The 17753-nt window shown below is 43.4% G+C and overlaps 1 protein-coding gene across 3 annotated transcripts in view; it reads left to right on the top strand.

The window, feature by feature from the left end:
* The first annotated feature begins 2042 nt into the window (after positions 1-2042).
* Positions 2043-17753, top strand: part of HECW2 (HECT, C2 and WW domain containing E3 ubiquitin protein ligase 2) — a 373452-nt gene continuing 357741 nt past the window's right edge. The window contains exon 1 of one of the 3 annotated variants that reach the window (XM_070581715.1): positions 2043-2477. The gene's annotated coding sequence lies outside the window, so the exon portion shown is untranslated. Of the gene's footprint in view, positions 2616-3098; positions 3241-17753 lie in introns of those variants that run through there. The other 2 variants (XM_070581716.1, XM_070581717.1) reach the window with 2 other exon arrangements.

Below are 17753 nucleotides of genomic sequence, written 5' to 3'. Positions count from 1 at the left end.
ATGGTAGGCCTTGGAGCAGTCAGAATAGATGTCACTGTTAGATGGGTTATAATGCCCATGAACCACATAAATTTATTCCACTTAACTAACTCAACTTCCCCTTAGCCAGATCCTCAAAATGGCCTGTAACCACTCCAGCGCTTCCAGACACAAGGGGAATTAAGACAGAAGAGAAGTTAGAGTGAAAAGAGACTCTTGAGATTAAAATATTACTTTTGAAACTTTTACAGAATCATAAGACCACCTAGAACACACTTCTAGGACCCCTTCTGCAGGGTTGGAAGGGGCTTGAAGTTTAACTTTCTTGGACTCTGCCTCTGGGTTTAGCTTCGGACACTACACTTGAGGAGGAGTGTTCACAAACTTGAGCACATTCACAGAGAGGCGGTAACCCAGGATGGGGAAGGGTCAGGACGCTCCGTCATACGATGAGCAGTTAAGGGCCATGCAAAGATCTTGGAAGAGACAATTCAAGAGGTTCCCAAGTCTGTCTTTAGTACTTGGAGTCCTGTGAGGAGAAAGAAGTATTTTGACTCAATGTAAGGAATCACTTTCTAATGTTAGGCCAGTTTGGACATAGAATTGACCAGCTTGTGAAATACTGAGTTTTCCTTACGGGACTGGTTTATGAAGAGGTTAGATGAGAACCAGTCAGGGATCCTGTGGAGGGGAGACCCAAACTGGGTAGTGGTGGTGAAGGTGGAGGCAGAGTGCGGTATGAAAGAACCTCACCTTTACACACTTTTGCAAGTCTGGGATTTTAGGATGACTTTGCTCTTACTATTATTTGACACCATAGCCTCAGGTTTAATGCTGGATGTATAGATAGTTTTAAAGACAGATGTGGTTCACCTTTTTTTTTTTTTAAAAGATTTTATTTTTCTCCCCAAAGCTGCTGGGTACATAGTTGTGTATTTTTAGTTGTGGGTCCTTCTAGTTGTGGCATGTGGGATGCTGCCTCAGCATGGCTTGATGAGCAGCGCCACATCTGCGTCCAGGATCCTAACCAGTGAAACTCTGGGTCACCGAAGCAGAGCGTGCAAACTTAACCACTCAGCCACAGGCTGGCCCCAAGAGGCTCACCTTTTAAAGTGAGAGAAAAAAGTTTTTTTTTTTTTTAAACTTAAGAGAAGCACTACTGATCCATTTTGGCTCTATTTTTATGCTTTTGGTTTAAAGCTAGATTGTAACATAGTGATTAATCAATACAAGGGGTTACGGGTTGCAGGTGTGGGATTGCTGGGTCTAGAGCAAATTGTACATCGAGAACATCACAGGAGATCTCTCGGGATCCCTATTCTTCCAGTCGGAACAGAACAGGATTCTTTTTTTGCCGGCTGTGTGTGTGTGTGTGTGTGTTTCATCAGTTCCGTGGAGGGCCATAGCAATGGTGCCTGGGATGGATAGATCCAGGGGAATAATGAGTCAGGGCTTTTTGAGACACGTGACAGAACACAACTGAAACTGACCTGAGGCAATCAAGAGGAGGGGGATTTATTGGCTTCAGGGATGGAGTTCACTTCAGACACATTTGCCTCCTGAGCCTACTTGAAGTTGGCATCCTTCACATGCACTGGTGGTACTTGTGATCACTGGTTTATACTCTTTCAAATTAGTTATCCTGGTTAAAGGGCTTCTTTTTCTGAACTGATTCAGCAAAAGCCCCAGATTGAGTTCCTGGACCAATATGCCCATCCTAGAAGCAATCACTGTCGTCTGGAATATGATGACTGGGGACAGAGGGTAGGAGGTGTCAGTATTATTCCGGAACTACAAAGACTCGTGGGCGAGGGGGAGGGGTAATTCCCAAAGGAAAAAAGAACCGCTGTTACTACAAAAGACAGAGAGATGGATAATACTGACAGCACATCCTCAAAAATCCCCAAATACAGATACCCATTATTTGGTGGGAGGGAGGGGGAAGAAATGTTTGGGACTTCCTCCATATGGCTATAAAACTGTAAAATCGAGTAAATCTTTCCCATATCCGGACGGATACCATGCAGAGGGGGCCATATCCTCACATTTCAGCGTTTTTACTGTTTCTCCGAAGTGGGACTGAGTCAATAAAGATGCTGCAGAAGACGTAAGTAGACAGCTGGAAGTATTGATACAGAAATTTTTAATTTTAGTGCCCTCTTTAGGCAGAGCAGCTCGGCGCGCTGTCAGTAATCCATTTTTAGTCGTGACCACACCCCGTGTAGGTGACATGAGTATTACCGCCTTGCCCTTGCAGCTGGGGAAACCGAGTCATGACACTCCTCCATTCAGCTTTCCGGTGGGATTTAGGAAGAGACCTGCCTGCATGACCTCAGAGGGTCTCCTCCTTCCTCCGCGGCGCCTCGCAGAACCCTCATGTCCTTCGGCGTCGCAGAAGGAGAGCAGCTCGGCTCCGCCGCAGCCTCGGGATTCGTCCTCCGCTCCGCAGCACCCGCCCGCTCTCCCGCACCTTCCTCGGGCAGGTCCAGCTGGCCCAGGTTTGGCTGTCCCTTCCGTCCCCCTCGCCCCCGCCTCTCTTCCCCTGGTCCCCGACGTGCAGGACGCCCCCAGCCCGGCGCCCCGCAGGGAGGCGCGGGCCCATGGCGCGCGGGCGGCTCGTGGGAGGGGCGCCGGAGGTGAGCGGGCCGAAGCCTTCGCCCCTGCGAGCCGGGGAAAGGGGGTGGCGGGCGGCCGGCCGGCAGGCGGGGAGCGGCGCGAGGGGGCCGGCGGGCCGGCGCGCTGCTCGCGGGCGACGCCTGGAGAGCGAGCGCCCGCGAGCGGGGACCTCGGAGCGCGGGCGGGAGCCATGGCTTCGCGCGTCCCCGCCGCCGCCGCTGCTGACTCGACACGATCGGCGGGGCGCGCGGGGGGCGCGGCGTAGCCCGGGGCGGGCGGCGCGGGGCGGCCGGGGAGCGCCGAGGGGCGCCGGCGGCCAAGGAGGATGCCAGCACAAAGGCGAGCCGAGGGCCCGCGCGCGGCGCAGGGCGGCGGGACGGGCGGCTGAGGGCGCGCCGGGCACCTCTGCCCGCGCCGCGTCTCTCTCGTCGCCGCCTCGGGTCGCGGGCTCGGGGTCTGCAGCGCAGGGTCCCTCGGCGCCGGTAGCTGCATGCGACGCGCGGCGGCGCCCCCGGCCGCCTGTTGTCCCCGCGGCGCGCGCCGAGCGGCCGGAGGGCGCGGGGCCGCGGGCCCGGGCGACTGCGGGCCGACTGCGGGGCGCCCTCCCGCCCGCGGCTGCCCGGCCCGGCCCGGCCAGCCGGCCAGGTGAGTGCGCGGCCGCAGCCCCCGGACGGCGGGCCGGGGCTTTGTTGTCCTCGCTCGCGCCCCGGCGCGGTCATTCATTTGACATTTCGGCTTCCGCTGTCTTGAAACGCGGGTGAGAGGCACCGGGGCGTGTTTCGGGGTTCGGTTCTCCCGGGGAGCGGACACTTCTGAGCGCATTGGAGCATCCCTTGCGGGAGAGGAGGCTTCCTTTCCTTTCGGTTCGGAATGTGCTGTGATGCTCCGCTGCTGGGGCCTGGGGCCTGGGGCCTGGAGGAAGCTGGGGCCGCGGATTCAGACGTAGACGTTTCCGCGGACGTGCAACTGCAGAGAGCCGGCGCTTCCATGCCGGGTCTCCTCTGTTAGCCGTGCTCAAGTGTTTGCCTTGCTTCTTAGGAGTAATGTTAGGAACACCTTTACAGGCGCATGTCTTTCTTTTGGAGTTGGAAGTCTTTGGAGATATACCGAGAGCTTCCAGTTAGAGTTACAGGGGATCAGTGGATGTTAAACTTGGAGAAGGAAAGCGTTAGCGATCATCACAGATAGAGGTGGACGGTGGGCAAACTTCCTGGGGGCCTTCAGCCTTCCTGCTGCGATTTCTGCCTTCTCTGTCCCAGAGTCAAGCCAACTCTGAATTATTATTATACATATCCTTCTGTCAAAGTGTGAAACTTGTCTTTTTTTTTTGAATAGTTTTGTATAGTTTGTCATTTAGAAGAAAAAGATTTTAATGTAACTGGTAGCGACCTCTATGAGACCTGGTGAAATTTCATGTATTCGTTTGTCTTATCAGTGTGATTTTCATTTTACTATTTCTCCTATTCCCTCAAGGGCTCATTTCTTCTGTTGCCTAGAGAGAGCTCCCCTCCCCCGACCCCTTCCCAACTGATGGCTGTGTGTACTGAGAGGTTACCTTTAAAATGACACTCACGTTGCCTATAAACAAAGAAGGATCAGTTATTAAGCTTATCTTTGGTCTTATTAAAGCAAGAGGCCTATTCTGCATGGGGATGTTATTAATGGTGTGAAAATCTGGAGCTTGCTAATCTGTTTGGTCATCAGAAGATTCCTGCGGGGCTTGTTTATATAGTGTGGGAGACAGATGGCATCGCTGGCGAAAAAGAGAAGCCCAGCATAAAGGGTTATTGTATTCTGCAGAAATGATCCACTTCACTGTTGGGAGGTGGGGTAGGGTGGGGAGAACATAATTTTGATCTCCCAAAAGAGCCATTATAACCTTACCATCCAGCAGCCTGACCAGTTAATTTCTCCTGTCTTTGAACATTGGAAAATCATCTTAGTGCTATTGATTTTGATTATTTCTTTGACACATTTTGGCCTCAGTTGTGGTTATGTGAAGCAGTGCAGTTATATTAACAAAAATGTCTTTGAGTTTAAGACTATCGTACCACCTATGGGTGGAAAACAGTCGGAGCTCTCTTAGCTCATACAATGGCCCCTTGGACTCATAGTGTCTCCTAGCTGGAAGGCCATTAGTCCTGTCTGCATGAATTCAAATGAGTTTCGTTCACCATCTCTGTGACAGGTGGTCTCCCAAGTCCGAGCGTTTGCTCCCAGCCTCTCAGCTGTGGGTAGTACTCTACTTCTGTGAGACTAAGACACTTGTGTTGCCACTGCCTCCATCACAGCACTGAGCGGCCTTTGGCCTTGAATCTTTATGGATGACTGTGGAGTCCATGAAGAAATCAAAGTCATTCTCAACATTTGAGACAGGCCGGCCGGAGCTTTTCTGCTCCTCCCACCATTGTAGATTCTTTATGTGCTGTAGATTGCAAACCTGGTCTTCCCTCCTTATGAATGTGAGGGAAAATATTCCAGTAAGTTAATATTCACCAGCCACAGGACTAAATTTAATGAAGAACATGAGCAATATTTGACCCCTCTGAACAGGAGGTGTGGAATAAAAGTAAGCATTGGTTCTGTTTAACTTGGGCAGTGTTACTTGGGAGAAAAACATATTTTCTTACTCTCTTTAAAGCCTTTTGCATCACCATTCTCAGCAAAAGGCAAAGAAACTAAGGTTGTTGCCTGTGGTTGAGGACAGACGCCTTTTCTTCTGGATGAATGTGTTTTGCAGGAGAGGTGGCTTTTGGGCTCTGCCCAGTTTCAGCATGTGCCCTGGCATCAACGAAAGGATCTGACATTCAAAATACATGTTAAATCCGTGGCTGATATCTGTGTACTCTCTCACCAGGTTGCTGTCTCTCTTGTGAAGGATTCCTTTAAGAGAAACCCAGGGCTCCAGGCGTGGGGCTTGCTGTGTGCCTGGCCTGGATCCACATTCTAGTGTCTTGCTGCATGCTTTCTTAGGTAAAAATGGAACCCGTTTTGCGTGGTGTGTTGTATGGGGAATGGCAGCATGCAGTGAAAAGCTTTCCACTTTGATGTTGAGAGCAGGCCTGGCCTGAAGGGGAGAGGACTATATCTGAAGCTTGTCTGACCCAGCAGTGTTTCATTCTTTACTCACAGGATGCCTTTTGTATGGGAGTATGAATGAGGGGTTAGAAGGGTGACCTGACCTCTTGGTTTGCCTGCAGCAGTCCCAGTTTATTCCTCTTGACCTTTCTTAATGCTCAAACATGTCCCCTTTCATGTTTAAAAGTGCCCTGGTTTGGATGATGAATTATATGGTCATCCTAAATATTGAGGGATCTTGACTATTTTCTTTACCATCCTCTCCTGACCTCAGACTTTGAATCTTGCTTTATCTCAGTCTTTTATTTATTAAGTGCAAAGATAAGAAAGGTTAAAAAAAATTAAAGCAAAAAATGCATACGCAAAAAAAATAGCAAGGAAGATAGAAGAGCGAGATGATTGATTGCTTGTCACCTATTTACACATATAGGAAATAAAACAGTTTTATCCTTAAGTTGTTAAGTGTCTCCTGTGGCTCTAAGCCTATGTTATTATTGTGTTCAAGAGCAGTAAGAATTAACACTTGCCATTTACCTAGGGCTGACAGGAATTGGGACGACCCCTGTGACCCCTGTGACGTGGGAGAGCAGCTTCAGCAGAACCTGTCTGCAGAGCGGATAGATGCATGGCTCTTGCAGATATGAATGCAAGTTTCAAGATCTCGTGTTTGGTTCAGTCCTTGGATATTTACTGCGAGTTCAGAACATAAATGTTGTTGTGAAGACTTGACTCTGCATCCTGCTAGTTTCCAAGCCCTCTGGGCCATGAGCGTAATAGAAGAGCCTTTGTTTTCTGTCGTCTTCTGACTCCGGTCTTGGGTGTGGGTCTCAGCTTTTCATACAGAGGGCTTGCAGAGAAGACCCTGATGTGCCTGCTCACCACGTGAAAATTCTCATGGGGGTCTGAGACTGTGCAGGTGACGTGGGGTGGGGGTGAGGGGTGGGTTCCAAAGCTAGAGATAGGAAGCTTGTGGCACCTACTTCTGCTGTGCTCCTTTGCTTAAAGAATCGCCTGTTTGAAATATTTTGCTTGCAGTGCTGGCCAGTAGGTGTTATAATTGATTATGGCTGTCACCTTTTCCATACCCACTCCACTAAAATCCTCTAATGCTTGGTCAGCATGCCTGAATAAGAAGAATTTTACGTATCTCCTTAATAAGTAGGATGACCATGTAACTTTTTTGTCCAGACAAGGACACTTTTGAGAGTAGAAGGGGATACTAACTGGAAGGGGCACCAGATCAAAAACTATAAACTGGGGCTTTCCCAGGAAAGCTATGATGTGTGGTGGTCTTAACTATGACCCATACTTATATATGAAGAATACCCATATAAGGGCCAGCCCCAGTGCCCTAGTCATTAAGTTCAGTGTGCTCTGCTTTGGCGGCCTGGGTTCCCGGGTGTGGACCTATATTGTTCTTTTGGCAGCCGTGCTGTGCTGCTTGCCCACATACTAAAAAATAGAGGTAGGTTGCCACCGATGTTAGCTCAGGGCAAGTCTTCCTCAGCAAAAAACCCGAAAAACCAAAAAACACCCATGTGATAGAAAAATGTCCTTAGCTTCTTCTACATTTGTTCAACATATATGTTTATGTGTGTACATGCACATATGTGTATATGTTTACACAAACATTGATCTTATATCTATGGGTATGTGTATTGTAGGGTTGAAATTAACCTCTTAAGAAGGCCTAGTTATTTGGAAAATTGTGGCCTTCATCGTCTTTCATGGACTGACTTGTTGTTGTTGTTGTTGGGGTTATGATAGTTTACAACCTTGTGAAATTTCAGTTGTACATTATTATTTGTCAGTCATATTATGGGTGCATCACTTCACCCTTTGTGCCCACCCCCCACCCTCTTTCCCCCTTGTAACCACTCATCTGTTCTCTTTGATGGACTGACTTTTTAACCAAACTCTCTGCGTCCAGCCTCTCCAAACTTTCAATCATCCTCTGACCTTGTGTATTTCTGTTGGTATAATTCTCTTGCTTAAAAACCTTTGATGGCTCTCCATTTTCTGTTTAATTCTTAATGTAAGATCTGCAGACGATTTGGTGGTTAGAAGGGAACAGCAATGACAGAATTTTATTCATTCATTAATTCATTCAACTACTATTCATTGAGCACCTTCCATGAGTCAGTCTCTGATCTTGGTGCTGGGGATACACCAGTGATGAAGAAAGGTCCCTGCCCTTGTGGAGTTTTCATTCTATTGAGGGTAGAGGAGTGGAAGTGGAAGACACTTAATAAATCAAATAAATAAGTAAATTATGTAGCATGTTGGAAGGAAGTAAGTACTTTAGAAGGAAGAGAAAGTAGAACAGGATAAATGTGGTTGAGTAGCCTTCATGGAGAAAGAGACTTTATCAAAGACTTAAAAGGAGGTGAGAGAAGTTACTCATGCAGATTCCTGAGGGGAAGTGTTCCAGGCAGAGGGAACAGCCAGTGCGAAGGCATGAAGGTGAGGATGGGTTTGAATGTGCTCAAAGATTAGCAAGAAGACCAGCATGATAGGGTAGGGCGACCAGTGGGGAGTTGGAAAGGGGGTGTAGAGTGGCAGAGTATGTGGGACCTTGAGATATGAGAGTAGTTATGATTTCAGCAGAAATCCCACTGTGTTCTTAATACTCATTACAATATTAAAAATTGTGTTTGTACTATGAAGACTGTCCCGGTCAATATAGCTTACACTTCATAAATGGTGCACCTCATCTTGGTTAATAGACTTTTTATATCATTGCTTATTGTTTATTTGTTAAAATAGCATTTTTTTGATGTTGTTGCTGGTCTTAAATTGTATCCCTATTTCACAAAAATAGATTACTGGCTCAAAAGTGGTTTATTGAAGAGTGAAAATAGTGATGAAAATGGTAATGTAAATGTCACAGTTCAGAATGTCATAAACATACTTAGAGAACTGAATCCCACTACAAATGTAAACTGTAAATCTGTGTGTATAATAAGGGGATTTGTGAGACTGATGATTTCAAAACAGTACTGAAATTGAAATGTGCAAACGGAGATTTGACGATGACTATCTCAAAACTGTTTATCATTGGGTTTACCATCCATTCGCTCCTAATCCCCAGTAGTTAGTTGCCTGTTATGAAACTTTGTCCAATAGTGGCATGAAGCCATGGATGTTTTGGTGTCATTTTCAAACAAAGCACAGTGGCTTCTCTGTTACACTATTGAGGTTTCCCAGGACAAACACACAATAATGCTTTCCATTACAAAATTAGCATATTATATCGCTAAAGGTAGATAAGAGACTAAAACTCTAGTGGCATTGTTAAAGGATCCTTGTAGCAAAAATAAGAATGAGTCAGATTATTGAAGAGACACTTGGAAAATCAGCTGGAAAGTTAAAACAAACATTATCCTTGGAGAGAAACCAGAAGTTATTGACAGAATTCCTTTGTCAAATGACATGGTTGTCTGTTGCATAATATCAGCGGAGTGGAGTGTGGAAGAGCCATCACTATCAAGTTCCTGCTAGCAGATCTTTCACTTTGCGGTCGGTTGAAACCACCCATGTCATGCAGAGAATGAGTCAGCTTTTGGCATTGGTTCAGGGAGGAGTGCTTGGTGATGCTTTGTTCATTTATCCCTGGATACTCGTGCTATAAGGGAAGAGATTTTTCTTTTGGTTAGCTGTTATTTACGAGACTGGAAAAGTTGCTCAAGGACCGGGACTGAGAAGAGTGCTAGTTTCATGCTCACATAAGAAGGTGATGGCTTTGTGAAGAAAAGAAGTTGTACCTGAAAGCCAATCCACAGGCTACTCCATTTACAGAGAAGATGCAGTGCCTTCTGATCTTGAGGAAATGCTAAAAGAAACAACGAAAACCGGATACAGCCACATTGCGGCCCCTGAGTGTGCGTGTGCTGTGCAAAGTGGTGGGCAGGGAGCACGGGATTGCTTCTGCGTGCTGACGGACGCTGCCTGGCCAGGCGCAAGGCACTTGTGTAATATTGTGTCTGTGGAGGAAGAGAAGTGTTTCTTCATGACACTGATTAGAAATGATTTCTCTTATATCAAGTGACTTACCTCAATAATATACTCTGCCCACGGTGAACCGCGTCAAGGACAGGGAGGGAAGGAAGAATTGTTAACACACAAAACAATCTGTCGCAAGCTTAAGACTCAGAAATTTTTTCATTAGAGAGAGTTGAAGGTCCACGTTGACCATAAAGGGTTAAGGAGATAACATTTCTGGTAATGGACAGTCCCTTAAATAATAAGCATGTTACCTCTCCGTGATCTCTTGGAAGAAGAAGAACACGAAGAAATAGAACGCAGCCCCGGTCCTTGTGATGGGGAGAGGGCTCAGGTGTCTGCTCGATATTTGAGATCCTGTAGAGAACACGATGGGAGGAACCTAGGCTGTTAGGGTTTTGCGTTAAGATACTAGGTGGCAGGGGGCACAGGTCGAAGGAGGTGGAGAAGTCTGGCAATGGGGCGTGACCTTTCTTACACTTTTGCCTTGGGCTTGGCTTCATTTCAGACAAGTGGACCGATACTCAGAGGTTTTCACAACTTGATCTGTATTGCCCCTGACCTAACCTAGAAAGAAAAAATCAATGATCCCTGGTGGTCTTGGATTCTGTTTGGGTATGCCTCCCCTCTACCCCCCACACCCCCTTTTCTTCTTCCCTCTCTTCCTTTGTTGTTTCCTTCTTCAAGCCGCTGAGTTGGCATCTTTAAACCAGAAGAGACTTTGTGTGCTCACTTCCTATATCTCCGCGTCTTAAGGCGGGTATAGCTGCTATGCGGGCGAGATGGATAAGGGCCTGTAGGGAGGGGAAGTTCTGTTCCTTGCTCAGCTAAAGAGTTATAGCTCACATTTGAAAATCTGAACCTTATTCTTCAATAAAGATCCGTTTCCTTTTTTTTGAACTTAAATAAAGTTGGAGTCATTGTCTTTTGTCTAATAACTCTTCTATAGTGATGGCCATTATTTAATTCTAGGACAGAAGTCATTCATGCATTATTCATTGAACAAACATTGAGAGCCTTATATGTGCCAGGCTCTATGCTAAGTGATAGGTATAAAAGAGGTTAATAGTTAAACATGGCCCTGCCCAGATAAAACAGCGAATCCAGTGGGAGACAGGCCAGAAAGATACGCTAAACCAACAAATATATAATTGCAAAACAAATGTGGCAAAAATGTTTACATTTGTTAAATCTGGGTGGTGGTATGTGGGCTGCTATTATATTAACTTCTGAACTGTATGAACTTATGAATGCATTTTTGAGATATTTCATAAGTGAAAAATTAAAAAAACATAGTCAGAAGTGTGATAAGTGCTTTGCAGAGGGGGACTTTGATAGAGAGTGCAGTGTTGCTGAGACTTCCTTTAGATAGAGAGGTCAGGGAAGGCCTGAAGTATAATTCATCACTTGCCTAGATGAGAGGGATGAGGATAAGCTGGACAGGGTTCAGAGAAGAGTCACAACGATGATTGATGACAGAGTTGAGAATAAGACCTATGAGGACAGTCTCAAAAAACTGGGACTGCTGAGCAGCAGTAGAAATTAACCTGATGCAGCGATGTAGGGTATCTTTTTCTTAAATTTATAGGGGCTTTTATACATCCACATTCTCTTCACTCATTTCCCATGGTCAGGAGCAGGCAAGGCAAGTGATTCGGATTAGAATTACTTGTTAGAGGAAAATTGAAATTTTATTCCGCAGTTGAGGAAAAATTGGAAAGGACCTCAGAGGCAAACTAATTCAGCCTTCCTGTGAAGAAATATCTCTTTAATGTTCTTAACAGGTGATTGTCAAGTTCTTAGGAGATCGTTCCCACGCTTCCTCCACTCAGATGGGGTGGTGGTGAGTGGGGGACTCTGGTTTCCTTTAATTAGGCAGGTCTTCTTTCCACCCCATGCATATGCCACACTCATCTCTGCCTCAGTACCTTTACCATAGGAAGCACTTTCCACCTGGGATGCCCACCAATTCTACTAACTCTTCCGGGCCCCGGATCTCCATTGCCTTTCTGTATACAATTTGAAAACTGGTTTTCATCATCTTTTCCCCATCTCACCCTTCTGAAGAACGTGGCATTCCTAGGAGTAAGTGCAGCTTCCTTTCTCAGTGATTGACAGTAAGGGTGGGGTGGAGGGAGTGTCCTATTCTGGAGGGGACAGAGGGAAGTGTGTTTGGTTTGACGTCTTCCCCCAGATGCTGATAGGCCACCCCCTTGGCATCACTATTTTTATAGCATTTAAAATCTTAATCATCTGCCTCTTTAGGTGGTGCACTTGTTACTTTGTTTCCTGTTAGTCTTCGCCAACTGGATTTTAAGCACTCTGAATGTATGGAAACTTGGCTAGCATCTCTGTGTAATGATCGCAGAGTGAATATACAATAATCAATGACTAATGGCTGAAGGAACCATCATTTCCTTCCCATGGACCATTATGAAAGGCTGTTATTTATATAAATCAGATATTAAGTTGGCACAGATCCGAAAAGATTGACATTTTTGTAGTTTTAAAATGGCAGAAAGTCAAGTCTTGGAGGTCTCATTCATTCAGATAATTCTCATCTCAGAAACCTCCCTCTTCCTTTGTAAGTCTTCTCTTTGCTATTCAAAGCATAATCCGCAGACCAGCAGCATCAGCATCACCGGGAAGCTTGTTAGAAATGCTGCATCTCAGGCCCCACTCCAGACCTACTGAATCAGAATTTGCATTTTAACGAGATTCCCCAGATGTGTTGTATGCACAGTAAAGTTCGAGAAGTATTATTTTAACTCATCAGAATTCAGAAATTTGGGAGGAACATTTGTCTTCAAAAAGAAATAAGTCTGGAAATGAAGATTTCATTGGTCTATGGATGATGAGATCGTCAGTGCTTTCTACCGTGTGGCCTGGAATTACACTGCTTCGTGTAGGAGCTTCCAGGCCAGAAGATGCCTCTGTAACAGTGTCTTGGAGTAATTTAGGTAAGTGGGGGATACTTGGATGTCAGACACGATGGTGATTATCGGAAGTTGAAGCAGTTGTTGGACTGAGAAGCTAGGAGAAGGTAGAGGAACACGACCATGCAACCTGAAACCAAAGATAAGGGGAGAGATCTTCCTTTTGTGAGTGGAAACAACTTCTAACTCGTGGGACTTGGACTCCTCGCAAACTTCAGCCCCTCCAGAGTCTGCAGGTCTCAAATGAAACCAGCTGGCTGTGCTGTGTGTGGAAACCTTGTGGAGAGGTGAGGATCACAGGAGGCATTCTTCATCGGGGGGGAGCGCGTGTCACCACTCAGCTCACCCAGTTGTTGCCACTTGGGCATTTGGGTCCAGCATGGCCAAATCTTCTGATTTTTCAAATGAAGCTAAAAATGTAAGTTTGTATGTAAAACATCTCTTGAGTGTAATATGTTGGTAGTTAAAATGTTTATACAACAGCTCAGGCCAAACAAAATTCATATGCTGCCTGCATCTGTTTGCAGCCCCTGATCTGCAGCTACAAAGCATATGAGTGGTGTGAATACCCGGCTTTTTCAGTGTGGGGCACCAACACAAATAGGGGTGTTTTGGTCCTAGTAGGGACCATTTTGGATTTTGTTACGAAGTAAAAGAAATAAAAAGACATAAAATAAAGGAGCTGCATTTGCTTTGAAGGCCTGACTTAAAATCTGTGTCTGGAGAACCTCAGTAACTAACAGTATTTGAAGGAAAGAGTTAGGTGCCTAAAGGAATAAAACTTAGGTCCTGTAGCATCTGAGGGGGGAGTAAGCATAGGGTTGAGATGATGGTGAGGAGATGGAGACATGGGAATTACTCGGCACCCCAAACTAGGATTACACACTCCAATGGGGCAGTCAGAGCCTGGAGGCTGGACAACAGCCTGGACCTTCTTGTGCTGGGAGAGAAGTGTGACTGGAGATGGAATTTGACTTAGTTTATCTTTAGCCACTGATTGTTGAATTTGGGTGGCTGCTAATATTTAAAGTTTGCTGGAATTGGGTTTTCAATTAAAGTTTGTTGTGATAATATTAGCATTTTATATATTTTGAGAGGAAAACTAGGGGAAGGGATCAAAATTCTTTCCAAGGATTTGTTACTAATTATGTTTCTTGTTAAAATCTAAATTCGTCAAGGGTCAGGACTGTTTATTATTTGTCTTTGCATCCCCGGCATCTAGCACAGTCTGGGTCAGTGAATGTTTGTTGACCTGAACTGATTATAAGACAAAATATAATTTATTTTCTGTCTTGGTAAGTCATTCTTTGGGTATTCCTTTTCCTCACTGATTTAAAAAAGTATCAGCTTTATTGAGATATAATTTACATAACATGAAATTCACCATTCTAAAGTATACAATTCGGTGGGTTTTAATACATGACAGAGTTGTGTAACCACCACCACTATGTAGTTCCAGAACCTTTTCATCACCCCTGAAAGAAACCCAGTACCCGTTGGCAGCCATTCTCCATTTCACCTAGTCCCAGCCCCTGGCAACCACCGTTCTATTTTCTGTCTCCATAGATTTGCCTACTCTAGACATTTCATATAAGTGGAATTAGATAATATGTAGTTTCTTTGTGCCTAGCATCTTTCACTTAGTGTTTTCAAGGTTCATCCACGTTGTAGCATGTATCAGTACTTCACTCTTTTTTATAGCCAAATAAAATTGTATAGATGTCCACGTTTTCTTTATCTGTTCATCAGTTGATGGACATTTGAGATGTTCTCACTTTTTGGTATTGTGAATAATTATGCTATGAGCATTTGTGTAAAAGTTTTTGTGTGGATATATGTTTTAATTTGTCTTGGGTATACACCTAGGAGTGGAATTGCTGGGTCATATGAGACTTTGCGTTTATCATTTTGAGGATCTACCAAACGAGATTCCAAAGCAAGTGCACTACTTTACATTTCAATCAGCAATGTATGAGGGTTCCAATTTCTCCATATCCTCATCATCGCTTGTTATTGTTTTTCTTTTTGATTTTAGCCATCCTTGTGGATGTGAAGTGGTCTTTCATTGTGGTTTTGATTTTCTTTTCCCTAATGACTAGTGATGCTGAGCATATTTTTGTGTGCTTATTGGCCATTTGTATATATTTGGAGAAATGTCTATTCAAATCTTTTGCTAATTTTTAAATAGGGTTATTTATCTATTTTTATGTTGTATGAATTCTCTATATTCTGGATAATAGACTTTTATGAGATATGTGACTTGAAAATATTTTTCCTATTCTGTGGATTGTTTTTTCACTTTCTTGATAGTGTCATTTGAAGCACAAAAGTTTGTAATTTTGATGAAGTTGTTATCCCTTTTTTTTTTATCCTTGGGCTCTTGGTGCCGTATTTATTCTTATTGATCTTCTAATTGTTCTATTCATTATGGAAAATGGAGTATTGATGTCTCCAACTATTGTTGTTAAATTGTCTATTTCTCCCTTCTCCCTTCAATTCTGTCAGTTTTTATTCATTTCTTCTGCAGCCCTGTTATTAGGTACATATATATTTATCATCATTATATCTTCCTTTTAAAAAATTATTATTTTTAGTTGAGGTGACATTGCTTTATAACATTATATATATTTCAAGTGTACATCATGTTTCAATTTCTGTATATACTACGTCATGTTCATTATGTCTTCCTTTTGGATTGACCCTTTTATCATTACAAAATATCCTTCTTTCTCTCCAGTTACAATTTTTATCTTAAAGTCTATTTTGTCTGATATTAGTGTTGCCGCTCCAACTCTTTTTTTGGTTCCTATTTGCATGGTGTATCTTTTTCCATCCTTTGACTTTCAACCTATTTGTGTCTCTGAATTTAAAGTGTCTCTTTTAGACAGCATATAGTTAGGTCACTTAAGAAAAGTATTCTGCCAATTTCTGCCTTTTGATCAGAGTGTTTAACTGGAGTGTTTAGTTTATCTATATTTAATGTACTTACTGATAATTAAGTAGGATATATGTCTGCCTTTTTCCTATTAGTTTTCTGTGTCTTCTGTCTTTTTTATTCCTTGATTCTTCTATTACTGCCTTGTTTTGTGTTAAATATGTATTTTCTAATGTCCTATTTTAATTCCTTTGTTGTTGCTTTTCTGGAGAAGGGAATTTTCGTAGAGTTTTACTCCATCGTTCTTGATGATATTGTTGTGATATTTTTTTGAGTTCTTTTCTTAGTGGTTGCCCTGGGGATTGCAATGAACTTTTTAATTTAAAACAATCTATCTAGTTCAGAGAATTTCAACTTAATTTCAAAAGTATATAAAAACTTTATTCCGGTATAGCTCCTCCAGTCCTTGCTTTGTACATTATAAGCCCATCACTACATTTTAATAATTGTTGCCTTATGCAGTTGTCTTTTAAATTAGACGACAGAAAAGAGTTATAAGCAAAAGTGCATTTATGTGTCTTGTACATTTAACTATGTAGCTAGCCTTACTGATTCTCTTTATTTCTTCATGTGGATTCAAGTTAGTGTTTGATGTTTTCTCATTTCACCTTCAAGGACTCCCTTTATTCTTGGAGGACAGATTTTGCTAGTGACAGATTCTCTCAGGTTTTGCTTGTGTGGGAATGTCTTAAATTTCTCCTTCATTTTTGAAGGATAATTTTGCTAGATATAGAAGTCTTGGCGAGTTTTTTGTTTTATTACTTTGAATATGTTATTCCACTGTCCTCTGGCCTTCATAGTGTCTAATGAGGAATCAAGTGTTAATCCCACTGAGAATGGCTTGAATGGGATCAGACATTCTTTTCTTGCTGCATTCAAGTTTTTGTCTTTCTCTTTTGACATTTTGCCTATGATGTGTCTTGATGTAGATTCTTTTAAATTTATCCTACTTTGAGTTTGTTGAGCATCCTGAATGTATAGATTAATGTTTTCATCAAATTTGGGAAGTTTTTGTCCGTTGTTTTTTTAACTATCCTTTCTGTGCCTTTCTTCTCCTTCTTGGACTCCTTGTATGCATGTATTGATGCAGTTGCCGGTGTTCCACAGATCTCTGAGGGTCTTAATTTTTCTTAATTATTATTTTGTTCCTAAGACTGAATAATCTCAATTGACCTATCTTCAAGTTCACTGATTCTTTCTTCTGCCTATTTAAATCTGATGTTGAACCCCTCTAGTGAATTTTCCATTTCATGTATTGTACTTTGCAACTCTAATTTTTATCTGGTTCTTTTTTTAAAAATAATTTTTATTTCTATGTAGATACTTTCTGTTTGGTAAAACATTCTTTTATAGTCTCCTTTAATCTTTAGACATGTTTTCCTTCAGTTATTTGAACATATATGTATATAATAGCTTATTTAAATCTTTGTCTAGTATGTCTCAAATCTGGACTTCTCAGGGACGTTTTTTGATTGATCGCTTTATTTCCTGTGTATAGGCCATACTTTTCTATTCATGTGTTGTAAGTTTTTGTTGGAAAGTGGACATTTGAAATAATATAACGTGGAAACTCAGTAAATCAGGTTTCCCTCCCTCCCCAGAGTTTGGTGTTTTTGCCCTACATTGTTGTATTTGTTTACTCACTTTTCTGAACAAACTTTGTAAAGTCTGTATTTTTTGTCACGTGGCTACTGAAGCCTCTGCTTGCTTCTTAGTGGTCAGCTAATAATTTTTTTTTAAAAAGATTTTATTTTTCCTTTTTCTCCTAAAGCCCCCCAGTACGTAGTTGGCATTTTTAGTTGTGGGTCTTTCTAGTTGTGGCACGTGGGATGCCACCTCAGTGTGGCTTGGTGAGCAGTGCCATGTCCATGCCCAGGATTTGAACTGGTGAAACCTTGGGCTGTCGAAGCAGAGCACATGAACTTAACCACTTGGCCATGGGGCTGGCCCCGTTCAGCTAATAATTTGTCAGAGATTTCCTTAAGTGCGTGGAAACAATAAGTCTCTCAGTGTTTGCTGAGAGGTTCTATGTGCATGTTAGGGCACATCTTCAGCAATCAGCCAGGCAGTTGACAGCTCTGCTTTAGTCTTCACTTCCTGCTTGCACAGAGCCTCAATGTCAGCCAGAGGTGAGAAATTAGCATCTTGTTATGTATTTCTTGTGTATATGCACAGTGCTGCACATGCATGCAGCCTTCTAGATCCTA

This window comes from Equus przewalskii, chromosome 17 (assembly GCF_037783145.1).
Source record: "Equus przewalskii isolate Varuska chromosome 17, EquPr2, whole genome shotgun sequence".
Classification (NCBI taxonomy): Eukaryota; Metazoa; Chordata; class Mammalia; order Perissodactyla; family Equidae; genus Equus; species Equus przewalskii.
The sequence above is the reverse complement of the archived record's forward strand: the minus strand, read 5'-3'. Positions and strand labels throughout refer to the sequence as shown.